The sequence below is a fragment of the Herpailurus yagouaroundi genome, unplaced genomic scaffold (genome assembly GCF_014898765.1).
Source record: "Herpailurus yagouaroundi ecotype Mexico unplaced genomic scaffold, PumYag 100, whole genome shotgun sequence".
In the NCBI taxonomy this organism is placed as follows: Eukaryota; Metazoa; Chordata; class Mammalia; order Carnivora; family Felidae; genus Herpailurus; species Herpailurus yagouaroundi.
This window is the reverse complement of record NW_024412391.1, coordinates 64,441,894-64,469,199: the sequence shown is the minus strand read 5'-3', so window position 1 is coordinate 64,469,199 and position 27,306 is coordinate 64,441,894. Positions and strand designations below refer to the sequence as shown.

Genomic DNA, 27,306 nt, shown 5'->3' with positions numbered 1-27,306 from the left:
TGCACTGTCAGCATGGAGCCCAATGCAGAGCTCGAACCCATGAACCATGAGATCATGACCTGAGCCAAAGCCAAGAGTCAGACACTTAACTGACTGAGCCACCAGGTGCCCCTGAAATTCATTTTTCTAAATATTCATCTGCCACCAGAGCACCTAAATATATTAGACAAATACTAATAGATCTGAAGGGAAAAATAACAATACAATGATAGTAAGGGACTTCAATATACCACTTTCAAAAATAGATGTATCGTATAGACCAAAAATTGATAGGGAAACATTGGACTTGAAATATATTTTAGATCAAATGGACCTTACAGGAATATACAGAACATTTCATCCAACAGCTGCAAAACACACATTCTTCTCAAGTTTACATTTAACATTCTTGAGGATAGAGCATATGTTAAGTTACAAAACAAGTCTTAGAAAATTTAAAGATTGAAATCATACTGAGTATCTTTTCTGGCCAAAATGGTATGAAACTAGAAATCAATAACAGGAGGAAACTGGAAAATTCACAAGTAAGTGTAAATTAAACAACACACTCCTGAACAACCAAGGGGTAAAAGAAGAAATAAAAAAGGGAATAAAAAATATCCCCAGACAAGTGAAATTGTAAACACAACATACAAAAATCCAAAAAGTCAACATGCAAATTTGAAAATTCAGCATGCAAAAATTTAAAACTCATGATATGCAGCAAAAAGCAGTGGGAAGTTATAACAATATATGTTTGACTTAAGAAAAAAGAAAGATCTCAAAAAAATAACTGAACTTTACACCTCAGAGGATTAGAAAATGAAGAGCAAACGAACCCCAACATTAGCAGAAGAAAGGAAATAATAACAACAAAAAATCAGAGTAGCAATAAATGAAACAGAGACCAGAAAGACAATAAACTGAGAGCTTTATTTATTTTGAAAGATAAAATTGACAAACCTTTAGCTAGACTAAGATAAGAAGAGGAAGACTCAAAAAAATAAAATCAGAAACGAAAGAGGAGACATTACAAATGGTACTACAGAATACAAAGGATCATAAGTGACTACTTCAAACAGTTATAAGCCAACAAATTGGATAATGTAGAAGAGATAAAGTCCTAGAAACACACAACCTGTGAAAACTGAATCATGAAGAAATAAATAAGCTTAACAGACCAATAATGAGTAAGGAGTTGAGTAAAAAATCAGAAAGCCCCCAATAAAATCCAGGCCCAGGTGGCTTCACTGGTGAATTCTACTGAACGTGTATAGAAAAATTAATGCCAATTCTTCTCAAACTCTTCCAAAAAATTGAAGCAGAGGTAGCACTCCCAAATTCATTTTACAAAGCCAGCATTATCCTGATACCAAAGCCAGATAATGACACTACAAGAACACTACAGGGCAATATTCCTGATGAACATAGGTGTAAAAATTCTCAAGAAAATATTAGAAACCAAATTCAACAGCACATTAAAAGAATTATACATCATTATCAAGTGGAGTTATCCTTGGGATGAAAGGATGGTTCAAATAAAATATACCACATATTAGAATGAAAGATAAAAACCATATAAACATATTAATAGATATAGAAAAAGATACATTTGACAAAATTTGACATTCTTTCATGATAAATACTGTCAACAAATTAGGTATAGAAGGAATGTACCTCAACAGATACAAGGTACTTACAAATTGTTAAGATAATAAATTGTAATGCTATTACTACCAAAAAAATGGAGTTCAAGTTCAGTATGGGTCAGGAATTCAAACACTACAAGACTACAAGAGACTGAAAAATTGTTTTCTGCTCTTTACTCTAGTTCCCAGTCCCACTTACTCAGCAAAAATTACCATGAGGAAGGATTCACAGGTTAAATGATTTATTTTTTTTGCTTTTGGAGGTCTTCCAGATTCTAATCTGCCATGTTCCTCCACATTGTCATTGAAAATGGGATTCGTTTCTCCCTGTCCTTGGAAAGTTTGCTCCTCTGACTGTACCTGGCCTAATCACTTCCCCCCAGGTGTAGAAGTGACTGCTATTCTTTGCTCACGTATGAGGATTTTACTCCTCTGAAGAATGTACTTCATTCAGAGTAAAAGCATCCATTGCTGTTTATAATTTTAATGAAAAGAATACTTTTAAATTTATCTGGTGTTTTCCTGCTAGCATGCATAGGATGGTCTATCCTACATCTAAACCGGAAGTGGAACTCCCTTGCACTTTCCCCCCCTTAACTTCAGGGTTAGTGACACACACTTAATTGTATACATTTAAAGTATAAAATTTGATATGTTTTGGCTGTTTATATTTTTTAAGTTTATTTTGAGAGAGAGAAGAGAGAGAGCAAGTGCACAGGCATGTGGGCCGGGGAGGGGCAGAGAAAGTGGGAGAGAGAATCCCAAGCAGGCAGAGCCCCACAGGACAGGGCTCAAACTCATGAGCCATGAGATCATGACCTGAGCTGAAATCAAGAGTCAGTCACTTAACTGACTGAGCCACCCAGGCACCCAGGTTGTTTACATTTTTGACTATTCATTTTCTCTCCTGTGTTTTTTGATATCATTCCTACTTGCATTTAAATGTTTTTGTGATTGTAAGTCATATTGCTCACTGGAATATAATTTCCATAAAGGACATGTCTTCATCAGCACTTTATCCTCAGGGCTTGGAATAATGTCTGACACATAAGGAGTAAATGGATGAGGAAAATATACAGATTTAGATCTGGAGTTAATCTCTGCTAAGCCACTTACTAATTGTGTGACCTTTGCAAAATACTTAGCTTCTCTGAGTGCAGTTTTCCCCACCTGAATACTAGGATGAGTGTGTCTACGTTGTGAGATTTGAATTTAGATATCAATATAGGATAGGAGTTACCTGGCTTTGTAAGGATTCACGTGAAAAAAAATGTGAGTGTTGTAGTTGATTCAATATCAGTCAGGATCATGGTGTCTACTGACTGGTAAAAAGAAGACAGGTATAGTCTTGGTGACATTAGGCAGTTTAACGTTTATATAGCACAGTAGCCTATGGGTTCAACTGGTTAGAACATGTCTCCTGAATTGTTCTACCCTGAGCATTAATTTTAAGAATGAAGTGAAAACTGGAGCACAGCCAGGAACGAGCTACAAGCATAGTGATGGGTCTGGAAGCGATCACATGTCCTCATAATTTTAGATCTGGTGATGATGGGTGATTTTGTGGATTATTTTAAGTGAAGACATGATTACTGTTGGCTAATATTTAAACTGTCTTGCAAATAGTGAGGGGACCTATTCTTTGTTCTGGAAGGAAGACTTGGCACTAACTGGTGTCATGCACAGGGACATGCATTTTGAAATTAATACAGGAAAATATCTCTCACACGTAGAGTGCCTGGCAAAATAGGGCCTTACCTGTTACCTGGTAAGCATTCAGGTGGCTGAGTGACCACCTGAATTGTCAGGGAAATTAGAGCAGGGCTAAGTGACACTGACAAACCCCTTCCAACTCCGTTTCTGTGATTCTGTGACTCACAAATTGAAAGCCACTAAATTATACTAGATATCATATGCTGAAGGCTGATTACCACATAGCCTGGGTAGGGTTCCTAGAGGAAGATTAAAATAAAGGGATAAAGATTGACTCAGTTGGAGGTTGGGATTTGTAAATAAGCAAGAAGCCTCCCTGTCGACAAAGAAATGAATCATTAGGGGTTTTGAGTGGCTGTTCCTAGTAACTTGATATAACATGAAGTACATTGGACTGGAATAACCTGGTTCTAAATCTCCACAGTGTTACCAGTTCTACCTGAAGTTCTGTTATTACCTGAAGTTCTACCATTAAGAGTTTTCTTTCTGAAACTTAAAGTGTTTTGATTTGTTAGTGGTTACCTATTTAAGTGAATTAAACCAGTGGTTAAATTTTTTTTAATTGGTGGAATGAAAATTTTTTTCAAATAAAAATTTATATGGGACAAGAGCATATACATTTGTAAACAAAATGAAAAGTGTTCTGGATAAAAATGGAAAGCTGTACCTACTGAGATTGTCTTCATTTTCACTGTACTTTCTTCCTCAAAGACTCTCCACTAAAATTTTGGGTTCTTCAGGGCAAGGATTAGAAAACATTCCATAAAATTACTGTCAGCAGTCAGTAAAGGGAGGGTTATACAGAATTTCTGACTTGAGGAGTGGGAAAGAAGAAAAGAGGCAGATGCAAATTTTTCCCATTTTCTCATTTTTGGAGAGCCTGAGACTCTAGGCTTCATAGTACCCAAAATGAGACGTTTCCTTAAGGTTTGCATCTCTTTTGGAACTGGCTGACCTCATTCCAAGTTAATCACATCCAGCCCCTAGGAGATGCTTCAGGACAAGGCCAAGAGCATACATAAATCAGTAAGATCCCAGCAGGAAATAGATGGCACATGCAAACTAGTATAATTTGGGGAAGATAATTTAAGGGAATATACCCAGAAGTGTTAGTGCAGGAAACCAAAAGCACTGTCCTGAGCTTAATGGCAGTGGAGCTGTTCCCCGTGAGGCCTACAGAAATGAATACACGGAGAGGTTTTAGAGTCCAAAAGGAGAGAGAGTCTTGTCAAGCAGTCTCACTAGAAAGAAGTAGTTACCTACCTGCTTCCGATTCTTTGTCTCCCTCTCTCTCTGCCCCTCCCCCACTCATGCTCTTTCTCTCTCTGTCTCAGAAATAAATAAGTATTAAAAAATAATTTAAAAAAAAGGGGGGGCGCCTGGGTGGCTCAGTTGGTTGAGCGACTGACTTTGGCTCAGGTCATGATCTCACGGTTTGTGAGTTCAAGCCCTGCGTCGGGCTATGTGCTGACAGCTCAGAGCCTGGAGCCTGCTTCTGATTCTGTGTTTCCCTCCCTCTCTGCCCCTCCCCCACTCATGCTCTGTCTCTGTTTCTGTCTCAGAAATAAATAAACATTAAAAAAAATTTAGGAAGAAGTAGTTACCTTTAGTCAGGAGCACAACCAGAAAGATGTGCAAAGAGGTGAAAGGTGACTTTGCAAAGAGGAAGCAGGGTAATAAATATCTTACTCTTCCCCTTCCCTTTAGTTTCTTACTGAGGCCTCCTAAACAGCCAACCCCAACTGGAAGCCAGAGAGTGAGTATGCCTTTGATGTGGTCCACACAGGTGAGCATCTTGGGCAGAAAGGAGAGTGAAGAAGGTGGAGAGCAGAACCATGGACAAATGGAAGTTACTAGAACCATAAAAAAACCTTTGGAGAATAAAATCTACCAACTAACAAACATGTTTTGGATACTGGCTAATGCAAAATAATGAACTAAACATAGAGTAGAGGAGGAAATTATTCTTCATTTTTCTAAAACCTTCAACAATGGTCCAGATTAGAGAACTGCTGAGCCTCGGGGTGTTAGACAGTGAACTCTAGCTTCTACGACCCTGCAGTGACCTGAGCATGTCATTCTCTTCATTCCATCAGTAGAACCTAGCAAGCACTGACTAATTCCATGAGCTTTATAGTTACTGTTTTCCTTCTAAGTCGTAAATGCCAGAAGTATGAAACAGGGAAGTACACCTCTTTTCACTGTATCCCACCCAAATTTACCACAGAGGAAAGGAACTGCAGTGCTATAACATTCCAGGGGCTATTAACAGTTATTTTAAGTCATATATATTATTTATACATGTGTTTCATATGTATTATATGTATGTTATACACATACATATGTGCATATACATATGTATATGTATACATTAATTCATTTACTCAAGGTTACCTAAATTATAGAAAACTTACAAAATTGACTAAAAAAGTAAGTTTGAGGGGCGCCTGGGTGGCGCAGTCGGTTAAGCGTCCGACTTCAGCCAGGTCACGATCTTGCGGTCCGTCAGTTCGAGCCCCGCGTCAGGCTCTGGGCTGATGGCTCAGAGCCTGGAGCCTGTTTCCGATTCTGTGTCTCCCTCTCTCTCTGCCCCTTGCCCGTTCATGCTCTGTCTCTCCCTGTCCCAAAAATAAATAAAAGTTGAAAAAAAAAAAAAGTAAGTTTGAAAAGTCTTATCACTATTAAAGAAACTGAGGGGTACCTGGGTAGCTCAGTAGGCTCAGAGCATCTGACTCTTCCTTTTGGCTCAGGTCATGATGTTGTGGTTTGTGAGTTTGAGCCCTGTGTTGGGCTCTGTGTTGCCAGCCTGGAGTCTGCTTGTAATTCTGTCTGTCTCCTTCTCTCTGCCCTTCCCCTGCTCTCTCTCTCTCTCTCTCTCTCTCTCTCACTCAATCAATCAATAAAAATAAAAAGAAACTGAAATCATGGTTTTAAGCCTTTCTACTAAAACAACTGATAAGCCAAACAGGCTTACATACAATTTCAGGAAACTTAATTATATATATGTATATAAACATATATATGTGAATAAATTTGTAAATATAAATTTATATATATAAACTTACTGTTTGTTTTCAAAGTTGGTGTGAATTATTGATAGTATTCTCTTAACTTTTTTAAATTAAAAAACTTTGGAGGGGAATATTACAGATTCACATGTAGCTGTTAAGAAATAATACAGAGGGGCGCCTGGGTGGCGCAGTCGGTTGGCGTCCGACTTCAGCCAGGTCACGATCTCGCGGTCCGTGAGTTCGAGCCCCGCGTCGGGCTCTGGGCTGATGGCTCAGAGCCTGGAGCCTGTTTCCGATTCTGTGTCTCCCTCTCTCTCTGCCCCTCCCCCGTTCATGCTCTGTCTCTCTCTGTCCCAAAAATAAATAAACGTTGAAAAAAAAATTGTATAAAAAAGAAATAATACAGAGATCCAGTGATATAGTCAAGATACAGATAATTTTATCTCTACAAGGATCACTTCTATTACCCTTTTATAATCACACCCATTTTTCTTTCTACTTCCCCAGACTGGGGCTTAACTCCCGGCAACCAATACCTGTTCTCCAATTCTATAATTTTATAACTTCAAGAATGTTACATGAGGGGCGCCTGGGTGGCGCAGTCGGTTGGCGTCCGACTTCAGCCAGGTCACGATCTCGCGGTCCGTGAGTTCGAGCCCCGCGTCGGGCTCTGGGCTGATGGCTCAGAGCCTGGAGCCTGTTCCCGATTCTGTGCCTCCCTCTCTCTCTCTGCCCCTCCCCCGTTCATGCTCTGTCTCTCTCTGTCCCAAAAAAAAATAAACGTTGAAAAAAAAAATTTAAGAATGTTACATGAATTGAACCACTCAGTATATAAGCTTTTGGGATCAGGTTTTTTTAATACTCTGCCAATTCTCCAATTTGTTAAGTGTGTAAATAGTTTGTTTCATTTTATTGCTGAGTAATATTTCATCATATGGAGGGTTCTCTAGTTTAGCTATTTACCTGTTGATGGACATCTGGGTTGTTCCCAGTTTGGGGATGTTATGAATAAAGCTGTTTTAAACATTTATGTGCAGGTTTTAGGATGAACGTAAGTTTTCATTTTTCTGGGATAAATTCCCAGGAGTGCAATTGTTGGGTTGCATACGAGTTGCACAGTTATATTTTTAAGAAACTGCCCAACTGTCTTCTAGGGTAGCTATATTATTTTATATCCCATCTGTGATTCAGGAGTTACTCTGCGTTCTGCCAGGATTTAGTATTGGCACTATTTTTTTTTTTTTTTTTTTTTTTAATGCTAGACATTCTGATAGGTATGTAGTGATAACACATTGTGGTTTTAGTCCACATTCCCCTAGTGGCTAATGATGTGGAGCATGTTTTCATGTGCGTATTTGCCATCTATAGTCCTCTTTGAATGAAGTGTCTCAATGTCTTTCATGTCCCTCGCCCATTTCTAATTGGAATGGGTGTTTTGTTTTGTTTTGTTTTTAACAGTTGAGATTCGAGCATTCTTTATATATTCTGGGTATTAGTCCTTTGTCAGATAATGTGGTTTGCAAATATTTTTTTCTATTCTGTATCCTGTCTTTTCACCTTCATGTAGGATGTTTCATACTAAGTTTTTGATTTTGATTAAGTCCAGTTTATCAATTTTTCTTTTCATGGATGGTGCTTTTGATGTCAAGATTAAGAAGGCTTTGCCTGTATACCAAAGATTTTCTCCTGTCTTTTTTCCCTTAAAGTTTATAATTTTATAAAGTTAAAATATTTATTATTAAACCTAAACCTTTGGTTAATTTTGAGTTAATTTTTGCATAAGGTATGAGGTTTACATTGAAGTTCATTTTTTTAACCTATGGATGTCGAATCACTCTAGCACCATTTGTCAAAAAGGCTATCCTTCCTCCATTGAATTACTTTCACGACTTTGTCAAAAATCTGTAGAGCATATTTATGTGAGTCTATGTGTAAATTCTCTATTGTGTACCATTGATCGGTGTATCTATCTCTCTGCCAACACTACATGGCTTTGATCACTAAGTCTTGAAGTCAAATATATTCTTCCCACTTTATTCTTCTTTTTAAAAATTGTTTTTAGCCATGCTACTTCCTTTGCCTTTCTGTATACATTTTACAACAATTTTGTCTATATCTACAAAGAATTTTGTGAGGATTTTGATAGGAATTGCATTAAAACTATATATCAACTTGGGAAAAATAGATAGATACCTTTACTATATTGAGTCTTCTAATTCATGAAAATAGCGTGTATTTCCATTTATTTAGAACTCTGATTTCTTTCATTAGCATTTTTAAATTTTCAATATAAGAGTTATGCACATGTTTTGTTAGACTTACACTTAAGCATTTCAGGTTTTTTTTGAGTGATTACAAAAGGTATTGATATTTTATTTTGATGTCCATGTGTTCGTGGCTCATTTATAGAAAGATATTTTTTTTAATAACGATTTTTTATTTGGGTACAGTTGACCACAGTGTTATTTTATTTTCAGGTGTACAACGTAGTTGTTCAACATCTCTATGTTATGCTATCTATGCTCACTTCAAGTGTAGCTACCATCTATCACCATACAATGTTATTACAATACCATTGACTATATTTTCTACGCTGTGCCTTTTATTCCTGTGGTTTATTCATTACATAACTAGAAGCCTGTATCTCCCACTCCCCTTTGCCCATTTTGCCCACCTCCTCTCCCTCTTCTCTCTAGCAATTATTAGTTTGTTCACTGTATTTATAGGTCTGATCTGCTATTTGTTTGTTTGTTTATTCATTTTTTTTTAACGTTTATTTATTTTTGAGACAGAGCATGAATGGGGGAGGGTCAGAGAGAGGGAGACACAGAATCTGAAACAGGCTCCAGGCTCTGAGCTGTCAGCACAGAGCAAGACACGGGGCTCAAACTCATGGACTGTGAGATCATGACCTGAGCCGAAGTCAGCCTCTTAACTGACTGAGCCACCCAGGCGCCCCTCATTTTGTTTTTTTAATTACACATATTTTATTTGAGTTTATTGTCTATTTTCTAACTTTTGAAGTTTATACCTGTTTACTTTTCACTCTTTTCTTATTTGGAATAAGCGATTAAAATCATACATTTCTTTTTTTCTGTTTTTTTTTTTAAGTTTATTTATTTATTTTGAGAGAGAGGGTGAGAGAGAGAGAGCATGAGAGCAAGTGGGGAAGGGGCAGAGAAAGAGAGAGAGAGAGAGAGAGAGAGAGAGAGAGCATCCCAAGCAGGCTCTGCGCTGTTAGCACAGAGCCCGACGTGGGGCTTGAACTCATGTACTGTGAGATCATGACTGAGCCAAAGTCAGATGCTTAACTGACTGAGCCACCCAGGTGCCTGAGGCCATACATTTCTTACCATCCAACACTTTCACTGAATCTCACGAGTTTTGAAATGTAATGTTTAAATTTTTATTCAACTATAACCACTTTGAAATTTCTTTTTGGGTTTTCTCTTTACCTCATGAGTTTGTTTGTTTTTTTAACTTCTAAATATATAACTTCTAAATATATAGAGGTGGTTCTATTCAGTTATTTTCATTAGCCGTTTCAAACTTGCATTACAGTCAGAGAATGTGAATCTCTATAAGTTTATTACTCGAAGCTGGTAAGACCTCATCTCTAGACAATAAATTACCACAATCTCAAATAAATACCAGCCCTAGTTGCAGTTTCCTTGATGGTTATGGAATCTTTTAGAGAAGATCAAAATGACCTCAGATATGAGGACATTGTTTTAGCCAATGCTTATTTTCTAAAAAAAGGATCAGAAATGGACAACAGTAGGAGAAATTAAGATGGCAGAGCAGCATGGAGTCCCTGAGCTTGTCTCATCCCTGAAAGGCAGCTAGATCAGCACGGAACCATTTTGAACACCTAGAAAATTGAGCTGAGGATTAACACAACAATCTGCATAACTTGAGCTACAGAACTCAGCAGATAGGCTGTGCAGAGAGGTGAACTGGGAGAGATAGTTTATCTTCAGTTCTTCCAGTGAGCAAATGGCATACAAAGGATGAATAATATGCACTCCACAGTACTTCCCACATTCCACCACCTCTGTTTTTATCTGAATTGTAGAGTTGGTGCTTTTTTAAAATATTTTTTTTTCATTTTTATTTTTTATTTTTTAAAATTTACATCCAAATTAGTTAGCATATAGTGAAACAATGATTTCAGGAGTACGTTCCTTAATGCTCCTTACCCATTTACCCATTCCCCCCCCACAACCCCTCCACCAACCCTCAGTTTGTTCTCCATATTTATGAGTCTCTTCTATTTTGTCCCCCTCCCTGTTTTTAAAAATTTATTTTTATTTTTATTTTTTACTTTTTAAAATTTACATCCAAATTAGTTAGGATATAGTGAAACAATGATTTCAGAAGTAGATTCCTTAATGCCTAGAGTTGGTGCTATCTTGCCTTCAAGTTTTTCTGTTCTCCAGAAAACCTTCTTTTTTATGATTCTTAAGAATTTTTCACACTATGATAGTAAAATGGTTGTATCAGGCATATATGAATTAGGAAGAGTCAAGAAAGAAAAGAGCTTTGTTTCCCAGTAGAAGTATTTTGTCTTTTCAGGATATTCCTAGCCACATTTTCTATGTACTTTCTATTATAATTGCTTTTCACGATCATGAAGAAACAAAAATCTTTAAAGTTTTTATGCTGCACTTCAATTTTTTTCAATTTAAGCTCTGTTCTTTGACAGATAGTTGTTGTATTAGAGCATTACCATCTGAGATCTTTGTAACTTTTACAGGATTCTGTGATTTCATGCAAGTTAGGATCACTGGAGGTTTCTCATGTCAAATGTACTATTAGCTACTGCTAATAGAGGCCTGGAGAAAATAGACATAATTTTCTTCTTTAAATCATCAATAAGGAGCAGTTCAAGTAAGTTTTCCTGATGGTTGGTTGCCCCAAAGGTGTTTAAATTAATCACTTATTCTCCAGTTTCCCCTGTCTTGTTTTTCAACATAGCACATCTTAATTTCTTCCTTAGTTCCAAAGAATACACAGAGTCAAGGTAGTCCCACCACAACCTGGATGATGCTATGAATGAATATTATTGGCACATATTGGTTTAGAAGAATTTGCCCAGTTTTGAACCACTGCTTCAAGTTTTTCATATTTATCCTTTTTGATGGAAAAAAAGTTGAAGTTCCACTATGATACTTTCCCACCTCGATAGAAGTCTTCCTCTTCTGATGCCTAGAATTCACATACTTTGTTTCTGTCCTCTAAGACTGTGTCTTCATATTCACTTTAACAAAGAATTTCCAGAACAGTCATGACAACTTCTTCCTTTTTTTAGAAGGACAGTTAGATGAACCAATAGATGGCAAAAAGATTGAGTGACAGATTTTAGTTGAACAATAGTACCATTTATTTCTTCAAGACTTAAGTCAGAAACACATTAGCTTGATAGCTCATTTTGCTGGTTTATTAATCTTGTTTCGAGTAGGCCTTTCTATCCTTGACACATATGTGAGTATACACAAATACACGATGTATTTTTCATTCCTTTGAGATCTTGGTAGAAAGCACAGAAGGTCTCAAGGAGGAGGTCTCTTAGGTCATCCATGGAAGAGAGTAATAGAATAATAAAGAGAAATAGTTTTTCTCTTTGCAAGGAACTTGGATCTAAGTGTTTATATTTTTCACTGTTAAGGTCTAACCTGCCATTGCTGAAAATCCAGCTGGGCTGTTGATAAAGATTCAGACTAGAAATCTTCTCATTTTGTATTTTTTCCCCCTACACATACAGATTTGGCTTTCTTTGTAAGCTTTGGCTACCCCCCTTCTCACAGATTTAGGATTAAACTCCAACACAGCAAGTCATTAAATTTCCTTTAGGGAATCTAAGTGTTTTATTTGATTCAGATGGCATTTATTTGTCACAAGAATGTGTACCAGTCGTGGTTTGAATGAATTATCAAACAAATCCTGATTTCCTGTCAATAATTTAGCAAGTGTTGGTCCCTTACTCTCTTTTTATTTGTTTTTACTTTGCATGTTTTTTCTGCCTCTTTTCTAGACTCTGACAGTGCTTTCAAATCTAATTTAAATGCTCTGAAATCTGCGTTATTTTTCATGATGTCTTTAGAGCTGGCCCCATCTCACATGAAGACTGAGTATTTTGGACTTAGTTTCCATGTTCTGTTGTTGTGATTTTGCATTTTAGTATGGAAATAATCTTGTTCATATTCAGAGTACTTTGTAATGACCTTTGCTTCAATACAAATCTGTCAGGATACCTACGGTTTAGCAGTAAAACGTCTACAAATCTTGGCTCTCAAATGTACTTCTTTGCTTTTTGGACCTGATGGTCTTCAAAATACTGGTGGATCATCAATTTAAAATGGTCAGTGAGGGCTTCCTTGGTGAAATTGGTGACTTTCATGTAAAGAATTTTTCCATAGGGTTTGCCTTTAACTCCAAAATGAATGGTGCCATTAGTAGGCGAATTTTCATACAACCCGAAACAAATTGGAAAACTTCATTGCTAAATTTCACCTTAACATCTCTTCTGCAGCTGTTTCTCTATTTTCACAAATAGGTTTTGAATTAATTTGTTGGATCAGTGAGATTGAGTGGTGGTCCTGTTTCAGGCTGTAGACTAAAATTCGATTTGTAGTGATATGGGTTACAAATTCATCAAAAAAGTATGATACACATGTCAGTTCTCTGGATGGCTGCCTTTCCTTTGTGTCATCTATTTCATCTTCCATGAACTCAGTTTTTAGTGACTGTACCCACTGTAGAGGCATTAGCCATAACTGATTTCTCTGTATCATTTTGCTTTTGCTTTGAAGTTTCTCCATTTTCTTCTTACATCAAATGTTGTATTTTAGGAACATTTTTACTACCTTTTCCCTCTTTCATGTCTGACTAAGATCTGCAATTATTTGAATAGCTGTTCTATATGGATAGCTCATCTATATGGATAGCTCATCCATGTGCTATGCCCATATCAACAAGGTGATTTTTAGTTAACCAGTTCCAAGATTACTCTATGCATATCTTTTGCAGTCAAGATTTCCCTGTGCTTTTGATTAATTCTATGACTTTCCAAACATCAATTTATATCTTCTGTTCAGTCATCTGTATTTTCTGGTAGGTTCAGTGGCATTGCCATTCTGATAGCTGTATATAGAAAAAGAAAAATTATTTAGTATTTTTATAAGTAAAATTTCAACTAATTTTTAAAAGGTTATATAAAATATATATAATTATAAAAATTTCTTATAAAATTTAGAATGTTTAAAAAGATACACATGCCATCTAATTATCCTCCTGAGAGGAAATTACCATTACCAGTTTCTTCCATATCCTATCAGAAAAATACTTCCAAGCAAATACATAAGCACTTTTTTTTCACACAAAGGGCAACATAATATACACAATTTCCTTCACTTGCTTTATTCACTAACTGTATCTTCGGGATAGTGCTGGTCAATATATAGAGAGATGTTTCATCCTCATTAATGGCTGTTTGCTATAATGTGTGTTAACTGTATTATTTAAAAATACTCAATTCAGGAGCACCTGGGTGGCTCAGTGGGCTGAACGTCCAACTCAATTTCGGCACAGGTAATAGTCTCATGGTTTGTGAGATTGAACTCCATGTTGGGCTCTGTGCTGACAGTGCAGAGCCTGCTTGGGATTCTCTCTTTCCCTCTCTCTTTGCCCCTCCTCCACTCACACACTGTCTCTCTCTCTCTCTCTCTCTCAAAATAAATAAATAAACTTTAAAAAATATTCATTTCAGCTGTGGAAAATAAGAGAAACAAAGGATGTGTGAAACTAAATAGAGAAGGTTGAATGAAGTAAGGAGGACATAGAAACTAAGTATAGAAGCAAATGGTTTGTGAATTATATTATGATAGATGTAGATAAAGTAAATAGAGCATATGAGTGTTAAACATAGGAAGGAATAGAAGGACCAAATAGATATCAAATATTCATAACACACATGAAGCATTTGATACTTTGAGGTCATAATTGGGTCACCCAGTGGTGATACCCATTCTGATCCCTTGTATCCTCTACTCAAGGAATCCACAGCTGCTTGTCAGGCTAATTGATGAGCTATAGCTGTGGTCAGGCATATGTGCCCCTCCGCATCTCTCTGATTAGAGCAAATGTATGTATCAACCCAGGGTGTCTCCCCGCTGTGGAACTGCCTTGGACAGACCTCAACTCTGGTTCTCAAAATTACACAATCAGTAGAGAATGCTGATACAGCAGAGAGAGGGAGAGAGGATATATGAACTTGCATAACTCAGGTAATAAGATCTTTCTACCCATCTTGTGCCTTATCCAAAGCATGTTACCCATCTCCTCCCCTCTACTTTTTGTTGTGTATTTTAATTGATTTAATAAGGTATTTGCCTTAAGCATCTTAATTTGATCTGTGAGTCATTTGTTCCATGACTTCTGAGATAGCTTCCTGGGTAGTGATCTTGGAGGCTACTATTATATCAGAGTGATTTTTCACATAATAATAGATAACGACTGATTTCTGGTTAATAATTTCTGTTTGATCTACAAATTGGAAATCTCATATCTGGAAAATTAGTGGCAATCTGAGTTATGGAAACATACTAATGGTTAGAAAAAATAAATTCCAAATAATGATAGTCAGCTCTAAGTATGATCCAAAAATGGCTCCAAAAAAATGTGAACCATTCCAGTGAAACCATCATGGAATAAATCATATAAACAGAGAAGACAAGCCTGGGGAATTATGGCAAGCAGATAATATATGCCCACTTCCATGATATAATACACAGGAATATTGCCTCAGAGTGGTAGACACAAATTCAGATTTGGATTTACCTTCCTTTCCAGACATAAAGGTGACACAGCAATGGTCCAAAGTTAAGCCTATTATTTTTTTGGTTAATAACTCCTGTATGCATAGAGAGTGAATAAAATATACCTTACATCTATATTAATGCCAAATAGGCAAAGATATGCAAAATTGGCAGAAATTTCACTTCTTTACAACACTATGACAACCAGAAACCTAGAAGATGTAATGCCTTCTAAAAAAAGTGAGTTAGGTGAAATTTCTTTCAATAATTTAGCCTATAGAGATTGAGAAGCTCACATTTAAAAAAAATTGGGAAGCAGAACCTGGGTGGCTCAGTCAGTTAAGTGTCTGACTTTGGCTCTGGTCATGATCTCACCATTAGTGAGGTCGAGCCCCGCCTCAGACTCTGTGCTGACAGCTCAGACCTTGGAGCCTGCTTCAAATTCTGTGTCTCCCTCTCTCTCTGCCGCTTCCCAGCTTGTGCTCTATCTCTGTCTCAAAAGTAAACATTAAAAAAAAATAAAATAATTTCCCAATTTATTTTATAAATAAATAACCAGAGTTATTTATTTATAAATAACTTTAGATTTGAAGTAGGACTTTAAAAGTAGCCTTTTGTAGGACTACATTAAATTCAAACACTGTGCAGCAAAAAACACAATTAACAGAATGAAAAGACAAGTTATGGGATAAGAGAAAATATTTGCAAAATAATTTGCAAATATATTTGATAAGGGTTAATATCCAGAATATATATAAAAAAAACTTCCTACAATTCAACAACACAAATAACCCAATTAAAAAATAGTCAAGGACTTGAATAAACATTTCTCCAAAGATGATAAACAAATGCCAGACAAGTATATGGAAATGAGCAACATCACTAATCATTAGAGAAATGCAAACCTAAATCACAATGATGTATCATTTCACATCCATTATGATGACTGCTATTAAAAAACAGTAAATGTTGAGTCTTGGTTACGATATTGAGAAACTGGAGGGACCCCTTATGCACTGTTGATAAGAATGTTAAATGGTATAATCTACACAACTTACCTTAGAAAAATGGTTAACGGAATCTCTCCAAACAGAAAGGAAATGATAAGAGAAGGAACCTTGAAACATTAGGAAGGAAAAAAGAACACACTAAGTAAAAATGTTAGTAAATATAATAAGCTGTCTCTTGTTTGGTTTTCTAAATTATGTTTGATTATTGAAGCACTGTCTGATATGGTTCTAAATGTATGTAGTGGCCATATTTGAGATAACGATATATGTGGATAATTATAAGTGGGATAGGGTAAGGGGATGAAAAGGGAAGTAAGATTTTTTCCACTTCATTCAAGCTGGTAAGATAACACCATTAGATTGTTGAAAGTTATGTATGTATAATGTAGCATCTAGAGCAACTATTAGAAAAAGCTATATGAAATTATACACTCAAAAACACTGTAGATAAAAGTGGAATTGTAAAAAAATTTCAAGTTACCATAGGAGGTCAGGAAAATAAGACAGAGAAATGAAAACCAGAGAGAGCAAACAGAAAAAAAAATGGTAGATATAAGTCCCAACATACCGATAATTATATTGAATATAAATTGCCTACGTATAGAAATTAAAAGGCAGAATTAGTAAGCAGAGTGAATTAAAAATATGACCCAACTATATCCTTTTTGTAAGATACTCACTCGAAACATAATATAGACAGGTTGAAAGTAAAAATATGGATAAAGATATATAATGAACACAAGAATGGCTATATTAATGTCAGATAAAGACTGTAGACTACAGAGAAAAAATAACCAGAGTCAGAGGAATATTACATAATGATAAGCCAATCTAACAAGATGACATAGCAATCCTAAAAGTGTGTGCATCAAAGAAGGAAGTTGAAGGAAACAGTGATAGAACTTACTGTCTTAGACAAACCCACAATTATAGTTGGATATTTCAGTACCTTTCTCTTAACAATTGATAGAACAACTAGACAGAATATAACTGAGGATATGGAAGAATTTAACACCATCAACCAATACCTTCCAAACCACAATTATAGGATAGTTCATCCAACAACAGCAGAATATCATTCTTTTCAAGTGCCCAAGATAAATGATAAAACAAATTTCAACAATTTAAAGAACTGAAATCATACAGAATATGTTTGCCAATCATGATAGAATCTTATTAGTAATTTAGTAACAGAAAATTAAGAGGAAAATTGCTGAACACTAAAACAACACATTCCTAAATAATTCATGGATCAAAGAAAAGTCTCAAGTGAAATTAAAAAATACATTGCAATGAATGCAAATGAAAATACAACATAAAATTTGTGGGGCACAGTTAAAGCAGTGTTGAAAGGAAAATTTCTAGTGATAAATGTGTATATTAGAAAAGAAAAGTTGAAGAAAAATCATGTAAGCTCTTGCTTCAAAAATCTAGAAGAGCTTGAAAAAGAAGAGAAAAATAAACCCAAAGCAAGCAGAAGGAAGGAAATAATAAAGATAAGAGCAGAAACTAACTAAATTGAAAATAGAAAAATAATGGAGAAAATCAATGAAACAAATATTTGCTTTCTTAAAAAAGATCATTAAAATTGACAAACCTCTACCAAAACTGACAAAGAATGAAAAAGAGCAGACACAATTTACCAACACTTGAAATGAAACGGTATTATTTAAAACCCTGTAGACATCAAAAGGTCAATATGGGAGTACTATGAACAGCTTCAAACACATAAATTGGACAACTCAATTAAAATGGACCAATTTCTCAAAAACCACAAACTTCCACAACTCACTCAATATGAAATTGATCCTTTGCATAGTCCCATAACTTTATAGAAGATTCGATTTTTAATTAAAAAAAAAAAAAACACTCCCCCCCAAAGAAAAATCTCCAGGCCTAGATAGGTTCACTGGAGAATTCTATTGGACATTTAAATAATTAACACTGATTCTACACAATCTCTTCTAGAAAGCAGTAAAAGAGGGAATATTTCCCAGTTCATTTTATAATGTAGTATTAATCCTAATAGCAAAGTCCCTGCAGACCCAGGTGGGCTTCCACATACCCAGGCTCCTGCCTCATTCCGGTACCAGGCCAGATCCTGTGGGCTTAGACTCTCAACTTGCCTCAGTGTGGGCCAGGTCCCATAAGACCCAAACTCTAGATTGGCTCCCATGGACCCAGGCATATGGCCTGCCCCAGCACCATGGTAGGAAAAAAAAGAAAAAGACAAATAAGACAATAGATAACAAGTTTTGGTGAAGCGGTGGAGAAAAGGGAATGCTCATGCACTGTTGCTGGGAATGTAAGTTGGTCCAATCACTATGAAAAAAAGTATGGAGCTTCTTCAAAAAATAAAAAATACAACTGCCATATGATCCACCTATCCCACATCTAGGTATATATCCAAAGGAAATGAAATCAAGATCTTGAAGAGACATCTATACCCCCACGCTCATTGCAATAGTCAATATATGGAAGCAACTTTAGTGTCCATCAGTGGATAAATGGATAAAGAAGATGTGCTATATCTTACTCAGCCATGAGAAAGAAGGAAATCCTGCCATTGTGACAACAAGGATGAACCTGGAGGACATTAGGCTCAGTGAAATAAGCCAGAAAGAGTAACATAAATACTGTCTGATCTCACCTTTATGTGGAATCTAAAAACAAAACAAAACAAGGTAAAAGCACATAGAATGATGGATACCAGGGGCTGGAGGGGGAAGAGATGGGCAGATATAGGTCGAAGGGTACAAATTTGCAGTTCTCTAGGATGTATAAGCTAGAGATCTAATGTACAAGCATGAAAACTGTACCTAATAATGCCGTATTGAACACTGAAATCTAAGAAATAGATTTCAAGTACACTTATCACACACAATCAATGGTAACTGTGAAGAGATGGATGATATTTAATTAGCTTGACTGTCATAATCATTTCACTACGTATATGCATATTAACTCATCATGTTGTACACTTTAAATATATACAATTTTTATTTAAAATGCTGCATTTGGGGGCACCTAGGTGGCTCAGTCAATTGAATGTCCAACTCCTGATTTTGGCTTGGGTCATGATCCCAGGGTCGTGGGATTGAGCCCTGTGTCAAGCTCTGAACTGAGCGTGGAGCTGCTTGAGATTCTCTCTTAGGGCACCTGGGTGGCTCAGTTGGTTAAGCATCCAACTCTTAACTTTCTCAGGTTGTGATCTCACAATTCATGAGTTTGATCCCTGCTTTGGGTTCCATGCTGACAGTGTGGAGCCTGCTTAGGATTCTCTCTCTCCTTTCTCTGCCCCCAACTCTCTCTCAAAATAAATAAATAAAAAATTTTTAAAAGTTAATAAAAAAGATTTTCTCTCTCTCCCTGCCCCTCTCCCCTCCTCGCATGCACACTCTCTTTCTAAAAGAAAGAAAGAGAAAAAGCAAGCAAGCAAGCAAGCTGCATTTGAAAACTTGAAAGATAGTGTCAACAATACTTGGAGAGGTATTTAGGGCCTAAATGCTTTTATAAAATTAGAAGAAGGACTGAAAATCTTTCAATTGAATGAACTAAATATCAATCGAATAAATTCAGAGAAGAATAGAATAAACTTGAAGGAAGTAGAGGAAGGAGAAAATAAAGATGAGAACAGAAATCTATGAAATAGAAACAAAAATTACAATAGAATCAAAGAAACCCAAAAGTTGTCCTTCATAAAGAGTAATAAAATTGGGGCGTCTGGGTGTCTCAGTCTGTTAAGCGTCTGACTTCAGCTCAGGTCGTGATCTCACAGTTGGTGAGTTCGAGCCCCAAGTCAAGCTCTGTGCTGACAGTTCAGAGCCTGGGGCCTGCTTTGGATTCTGTGTCTTCCTCTCTCTCTGCCCCTCTCCCTCTTGCGTTATGTTTTTCTCTCTCAAAAATAAATAAAAACATTTAAAAAATTTTTAAAAAAAGAATAATAAAATTGACACACCTGTGAAGAGTAACCAAGAACTAAAAATGATGAAAAAACTAACCAATATCACATGCTATAAAAATTCTAAGGATTAGAGGAAATTGCAGACAACTTTGAATAAATATGAAGACTGAAATAAATTGAAAACATTCCTTGAAAAATATAACTTACCAAAAATGTCCCAAGAAGAAATGGAAAAGGTCCCACTTCCCCGTGTGATATCATAGATCATAGCAGGCTACCAACACTCCCACTGCAACAAATAGAAAAAAATCAGATAAATTATAAAAGTTATTTTTGAAGTTATTATACAGTTGTAGCTAGACTTGATGATAAGGACTGGATGAGCTAAAATGCCAGAGAGGGAAGATCCCTTGCTAGGGAAGCATTTGCTGATTCTGGGCTGGAGTTGAGGATCAGAGTTGGCCTACTGAGAGGAAGAGAAACCAGTGGGGCTTTTGACAGTCACATGAGTGGATATGATGGATTGGAATCTAGAAGTGCTCCCAAATGTTTAATCATTATGGGAATGCAAAATAAAACTACAATGAGGTAATACTATTCAGAAGAATGGCTGAAATTATAGACTGACAATACCAAATGTTGGTGACAATGTGGAGTCAGTAGAACTCTCACACATTGTTAGTAGGAATATAAATTGTTTCAGCTAATTTTGGAAACAATTCGGTTTCAATAAAGTTAAATGTACACTGATCCTATGACTCAGCAATTATAAAGAAACAGATTAGAGTGTTACAGGCAACAACATGAATGAATCTCACATGTCTGATGTTGAGTGAAAGAAGCCAGTAACAATAGAAAACATTGTAGGACTTCATTTATACGAAGTTCAAGAACAGGCAAAATTAATTTATTGCAGCAAAAGTCAGAGTAGTGGTTACCTTTGGGAGGAAGATATTTTCTGGGAAGGGACACAAGGAAAACTGATAGGATAAAAATATTTATGTCTATGTGTGGATCTTGTTACTGGTTATGCTGATGAATACACATAAAAATTTCATAGAGCTGTACCCTTATGATTTGTTCCTTTCATAAACATTATACTTCATTTGAAAGGAAATGATGCCTCAAGATACATGATAAACAGATGAATAAAAGAGGTACTTGCATTAAAAAAAAATGAAGGTGTATTAGCAATCAAGGATAGTGATTAATTCAATTCTGGGCATATGAAGTCTAAAAGTTTCATTGGAGAATTACAACTGCAGCCTCAGATTATGGGAAAACTTTTGGTTTCACATGTCACTGTTGATTCAATGTCTTTTTACCCTACTCTCCTCCAGTTACTCTACTAAGTCATTTTCATGTATCCATGAGATCCACTATGTGCCATCTACTCCACCCTGTAAAAGTGCAGCTCACTTTGGTTGCACCCACACCAATGTAACACCTAAATCAGGAGTTCTTGATCACTCTGATGCCAGCTATGCTCAGGCTCCTGAATTCGCCATGCCCAATCTCTTGCCCCATCCTGGCAGTATACTTCTCTTGGGGTCTCTCTGACTTTCTGTCACAGTTATACAAGCTCAGCCCTTATGCACAAGCTGCACACCATACACATGTACAAATGAAAAGCCAGGTTCTCATATAAGAGTTGGGAGGTGGGAAGCTAGTCCTGAATGGTCGGGAATGTGAACAAGTGAAAAAAGAATGACTTTTGATGATTTTCTCTACCAGATTATGGATCTTTACATTGTAATAAAAAAGCTTTCACTTTCACATGGCTTATCCTATAGCCTTTGTCAGAGTCTTGATAGGAGTATGTTTCAATAACTTAATTTTTCAAAAAATTGTTGAAAATGCCACCCTGGGCGAATATATACCGGAAGAATGACTGCTGTCTAACATCTGGGTTTTCTCCATTTATGCCACCATTCGTTATTTCACATAGTCATGATTTCTTTATACCATCCCTTGTTCCAGAAATGGTTTATTGCATAGTTTAGAAAGTGATATGGGATCACACATGTACGAAAGCCCTCGGGTAACAAAATCGGGGGAAGGCTAATGGCAGAAAAGTAAGAGGGGAAAGAAAGGTGAAAGCATGGAGTAGAGTTAGTGTCTAAAATAATTGTTTTTGGGGCGCCTGGGTGGCTTGGTTGGTTAAGCATCTGACTTCGGCTCAGGTCATGATCTCACGGCCCATGAGTTCGAGCCCCGCGTCGGGCTCTGTGCTGACCGCTCATAGCCTGCAGCCTGTTTCAGATTCTGTGTCTCCCTCTCTCTCTGCCCCTCCCCTGTTCATGCTCTGTCTCTCTCTGTCTCAAAAATAAATAAACGTTGAAAGAAATTAAAAAAAAATAATTGTTTTCAATTATATATGCTTTACTATAATGGCCTGAAATTTTAGTTCTGAGCTCAGCAATGAGTATAAAAAAAGGAAACACAATTTGTTACTTAACTGCATGTATATATTTTTCAGTTTATTTATTTATTTTTGAGAGAAACAGAGACAGTGTGAGTGAGGGAGGGGAGGAGAGAGAGGAAGAGAGAGAGAGAATCCCAAGCAGGCTCTGCACTGTCAGCGCAGAGCCCGATGTGGGGCTCAAACCCACCAACCATGAGATCATGACCTGAGCGGAAACCATGAGTCAGACGCTTAACCAACTGAGTGACCCAGCGCCACCCCCTCCACCCCTCCCACACACACACATATATTTATTAATTGTAGTGTTAATTGTAGGATTTGCTAGCTTTTTAAAGACAGTTGAAAATCAGGCCTTTATTGAGAAATGTAATCCCCCTCCCTATACTCTCTTGCACCTTGTTCCTTTGGGGGAAGTTAGACATTAACCTAGGATTTTTACCAGGAACAGAAAGCTGCCATAATTTCAAGGACTTCCTGTGGTAGTCTGTCTGTCTCTGTCTCTGTCTGCCTCTGCCTCTGCCTCTGTCTGTCACTCTCTATATATCATCTGACACTAACATCTGAGTTTTATGTTATGGCAGATGCCTACTCCTTAGAGTAGATGGTGGAAGATATGTTTGATTAATGTAAAGTACATTTTTAAATTTTCATCATATGTTATTTCTGAAGATACTGCTAATGCCTTAGGGGATTTCATCAATAAAAATGCCTCTTGTTTTCAATGACATCTTTTCTGGAATGTTATGACTCATTTTTCAACTAATACAAAGCAGACTCCTGTCACAGCAATGAATAGTCTAGAATTTCTAGGCTCAAAATATTGTTTTTGTTTTGGGGTATATTTCAATCCTCTAACAGAAAAGTAGATTCCTCCCTATTCAACGAAATGCTGTAATAGTAACAATAATATTAATAGTAGATATTATACTTAACCCAGATTGTCTTGCAAATTTCTTCTACATATATGAGGGGAAAACCATGTATTTCAGTGCAGAGAACATCTAATATCTTGTGTTTCCTTCCTCCTTCAATGTTAGAGAAAAATATTTTCTTCATTCTAGCTTTTATGAAAGTTTATTTATCCTCTGCTTCTATCGCACTTGGCTCGGAAACTCCAGGGTGTGTCTCAGAAATGAGCGTGTTGAAAACTGGCAAGTGGGGGAAGGAAGCTGATTTCAGTTTTGTTTTCCTAGATCTGAGTTTACAGAAGTGCCTTTTCTCTCTGAAATGCTTTTTTGGTAAGTCATTGCTCCACCACAGTCTGGTCTGTTTGGTCATAAATCCAAAGTTTAAAATCTCTTCTTTACTTGAGAGTTTTGAGGACTGCAGAGAGCCCTATTGTCTTGGTTACAGACAAACTCCCAGATACTCTGAGTATCTGGAATACTTTGGAATAATGAGTTTTATTGCTCTTGAAAGCTTGTGGAGCTCCGGGTAGAGAAGAGCTTATGTTGGTATTTCATTGCCTTCCACGGTGGACTCATCATCCATCTCTGTTTTCAAGTATGAAGGAATGGCTTACAGGGACTCTTTGAGCTCCCTATAAATGCTAAAGATATCTGGGTTAGTTCTGTAGGGCAGACCAGGGTTAGATGGCCACATGGCAGGGATTTATCTTTTTTTTTTTTAATTTAATTTATTTTTTTAATTTACATCCAAGTTAGTTAGCATATAGTACAACAATGATTTCAGGAGTAGATTCCTTAGTGTCCCTTACCTAGTTAGCCCATCCCCCCTTCCACAACCCCAGTAATCCTCTGTTTGTTCTCCATATTTAAGAGTCTCTTATGTTTTGTTCCCCTTCCTGTTTTTATGCTACTTTTGCTTCCTTTCCCTTATGTTCATCTGTTTTGTATCTTAAAGCCCTCATATGAGTGAAGTCATACGATATTTGTCTTTCTCTGACTAATTTTGCTTAGCCTAATCCCCTCTAGTTCCATCCACATAGTTGCAAATGGCAAGATTTCATTCTTTTTGATTGCCAAGTAATACTCCCTTGTATATATATACCACATTTTCTTTATCCATTCATCCGTCGATGGATATTTGCGCTCTTTCCAGAGATTTATCTTTTTAAGGTCAGTATCCAGGTTAGGTAGAGAATTACCTGAGTGAGAGTGACAAAAATAGTCACCATTTAAAAAATTAACACCAAGTGCTACTAGCATTTATTGTGCGTGCTCAATTAGCTTTTTGTTTCCACATTCCACTGTTGATTCACATTGGTTTTATATGGTTTTTAAACATTTATCATGCACTTACTGTTCACAACAATCCTCTGAGGTAGATGCTATTATCATCTCCATTTTATAGCAGAAGAAGCTGAAGCACAGAGACCTTCAATAATGTGACTCTCTCTCTCTCTCTCTCTTTCTGTGTGTGTGTGTGTGTGTGTGTGTGTGTGTGTGTGTGTGTTTAAATGTTTATGTATTGGGGCACCTGGGTGGCTCAGTTGGTTAAGCACCTGACTTTGGCTGAGATCATGATCACAGCACTTGAATTCGAGGCCCACATCAGGCTCTGTGTTGACAGCTTGGAGCCTGGAGCCTGCTTTGGATTCTGTGTCTCCCTCTCTGCCCCTCCCCTGCTTGTGCTCTGTCTCAATCTCTCTCTCCATCTCAAAAATAAAAAAACATTTAAAAATTTTTAATGTTTACATATTTATATATTATGTGTGTATGTATATATCTATACACATATATACATACACACATAATATGTATATGTGTGTCATATATATGTATATATATACATATGTGTATATATATATATATATATATATATATATATATATATACACACACATCTATCTATCTATCCATCCATCCTATGGGTTCTGTTTCTCTGTAGAACCCTGAGTAATACAATCAAGTTATAAAAATTAACTTCTGCTCTGCTCTCCATACTGAGTTTTATGCCAGTACCTTATATATAGTTGCTCAGACTCCCTGTGACGCCAGGTCCTAGGCCTTCAGCATGAGCTAGCCCTCTCTTCTGTCCTGTGTCTTTTTCCTCATGCTGCCTCTCTGACCACCAGGCCAGTTATTAATTTTTTAAAAATCTCATTATTGCCCACTTAAGGAACAACCTAATTGTTCTCCTACCCCCTTGAAAATTTAATACTACAGATATACTATATATCTGTGATTTGTACATAAAAAGGACAACATTATGTGTTGCACCACAGAATTGCAAATTTAAACAACAACAAGATACCACTACACATCTATTCAAATGGCCAAAATCCAGAGCACTGATAACACCAAATGGTGACAAGGATGTACAGCAACAGGAACTCACATTCATTGCTGGTGGGAATGCAAAATGGTACAGACACTTTGGAAGACAGGTTGTTGGTTTCTTGCGAAAGTAAACCTACTCTTACCATTACAACCCAGTAATTGCAATTCTTGGTATTTAGCCGGAGGAATTGAAAACTTACATCCACACAAAACCTGCACACTGATGTTTGTAGCAGGTTTATTCATAAGTGCCAGACCTGGAAGCAAACGTCAGTAGATGAACGAGTTAATAAACTGTGGTACATCCAGACAATGGAACATTATTCAATACTAAAAAGAATTGATCTGTAAAGCCATGAAAAGCCATGGAAGAATATTAAATGCAAATTATTAAGTGAAAGAAGCCAATCTGAAAAGGCTGCTTACTGTATGATTCCAATTATATGACATTCTGGAAAAGGGAAAACCATGAAGGCAGCAAAAGGATCAATGGCTGCCAGGAGTTAGTGGGGAAAGGAAGAATGAATTGGTGGAGCACAGAGGATTTTTAAGATAATGAAATTATTCTGAATGATACTATAATGGTGGATTCATGCCTATACACACACACACACACACACACACACACACACATATGTATATGTATATATATGATATACATTTGTCAAAACCCATAGAATATACAACACCAAGAGTGAACCCTAATGTAAAATATGGATGTTGGGTAATAATGATGAGTCAGTGTATATTCATCATTTGTAACAAGTGTGCTGTTCTGGTGCTGGATATTGATAGTGGAGGAGGTTATATGTGTGTGGGAGGCAGGCAGACAGTATATGAAATCTCTGTACCTGCCTTTCAATTTTGCTGTGAACCTAAAACTGCTCTTAAAAATAGTCTATCCTTTTTTGTGACCGAGTAATATCCTCGGTGTGTGTGTGTGTGTGTGTGTGTGTGTGTGTGTGTGTGTATGTGTTTATTAAATCTTTATCCATTTGTCTGTTGATGGACGCTCAGGCTGCTTCCACATCCTGGCTGTTGCATATAATGCTTCAATAACAATAGGGGTGCATGCATATATCTTTTTGAATTTGTGTTTCTGTTTATTTGGGTAAATACCCAGTAGTAGAATTTTTGGATCATATTGTATTTCTATTTTTAATTTTTTGAGGAAATTTTATACTGTTTTCTTCAGTGGCTATGCTAATTTATATTTCTACCAACAATGCATGGGGGTTCCTTTTTTCCCACATCCTTGCCAATACTTGTTTCTTGTGTTTTTGATACTAGCCATTCTGACAGGTGTAAGGTGATATCTCATTGGGTTTTGATTTGCATTTCCCTGATGATTAGAAATGTTGAGTATCTTTTCATGTGTCTGTTGGCCATTTGTATGTTTTTTTTTTTTTTTTGGAAAAATGTCTACTCAGATCCTCTGCCCATGTTTTTAATAAACAAAAAGCAGAATCAGTCCTATAATTACAGAGGACAAACTGATGGTTGCCAGAGGGGAGGAGTATGGGGGAATGGGCAAAATGGGTGAAGGGGAGTGGGAGA

At 36.7% G+C, this 27,306-nt stretch overlaps 1 pseudogene; it reads right to left on the bottom strand.

Annotated features, from left to right (window-relative positions):
* Nucleotides 1–10,194: 10,194 nt before the first annotated feature.
* On the bottom strand, nucleotides 10,195–13,487 carry LOC121028108 (sterile alpha motif domain-containing protein 9-like; annotated as a pseudogene).
* Between the last annotated feature and the right edge of the window lie 13,819 nt (nucleotides 13,488–27,306).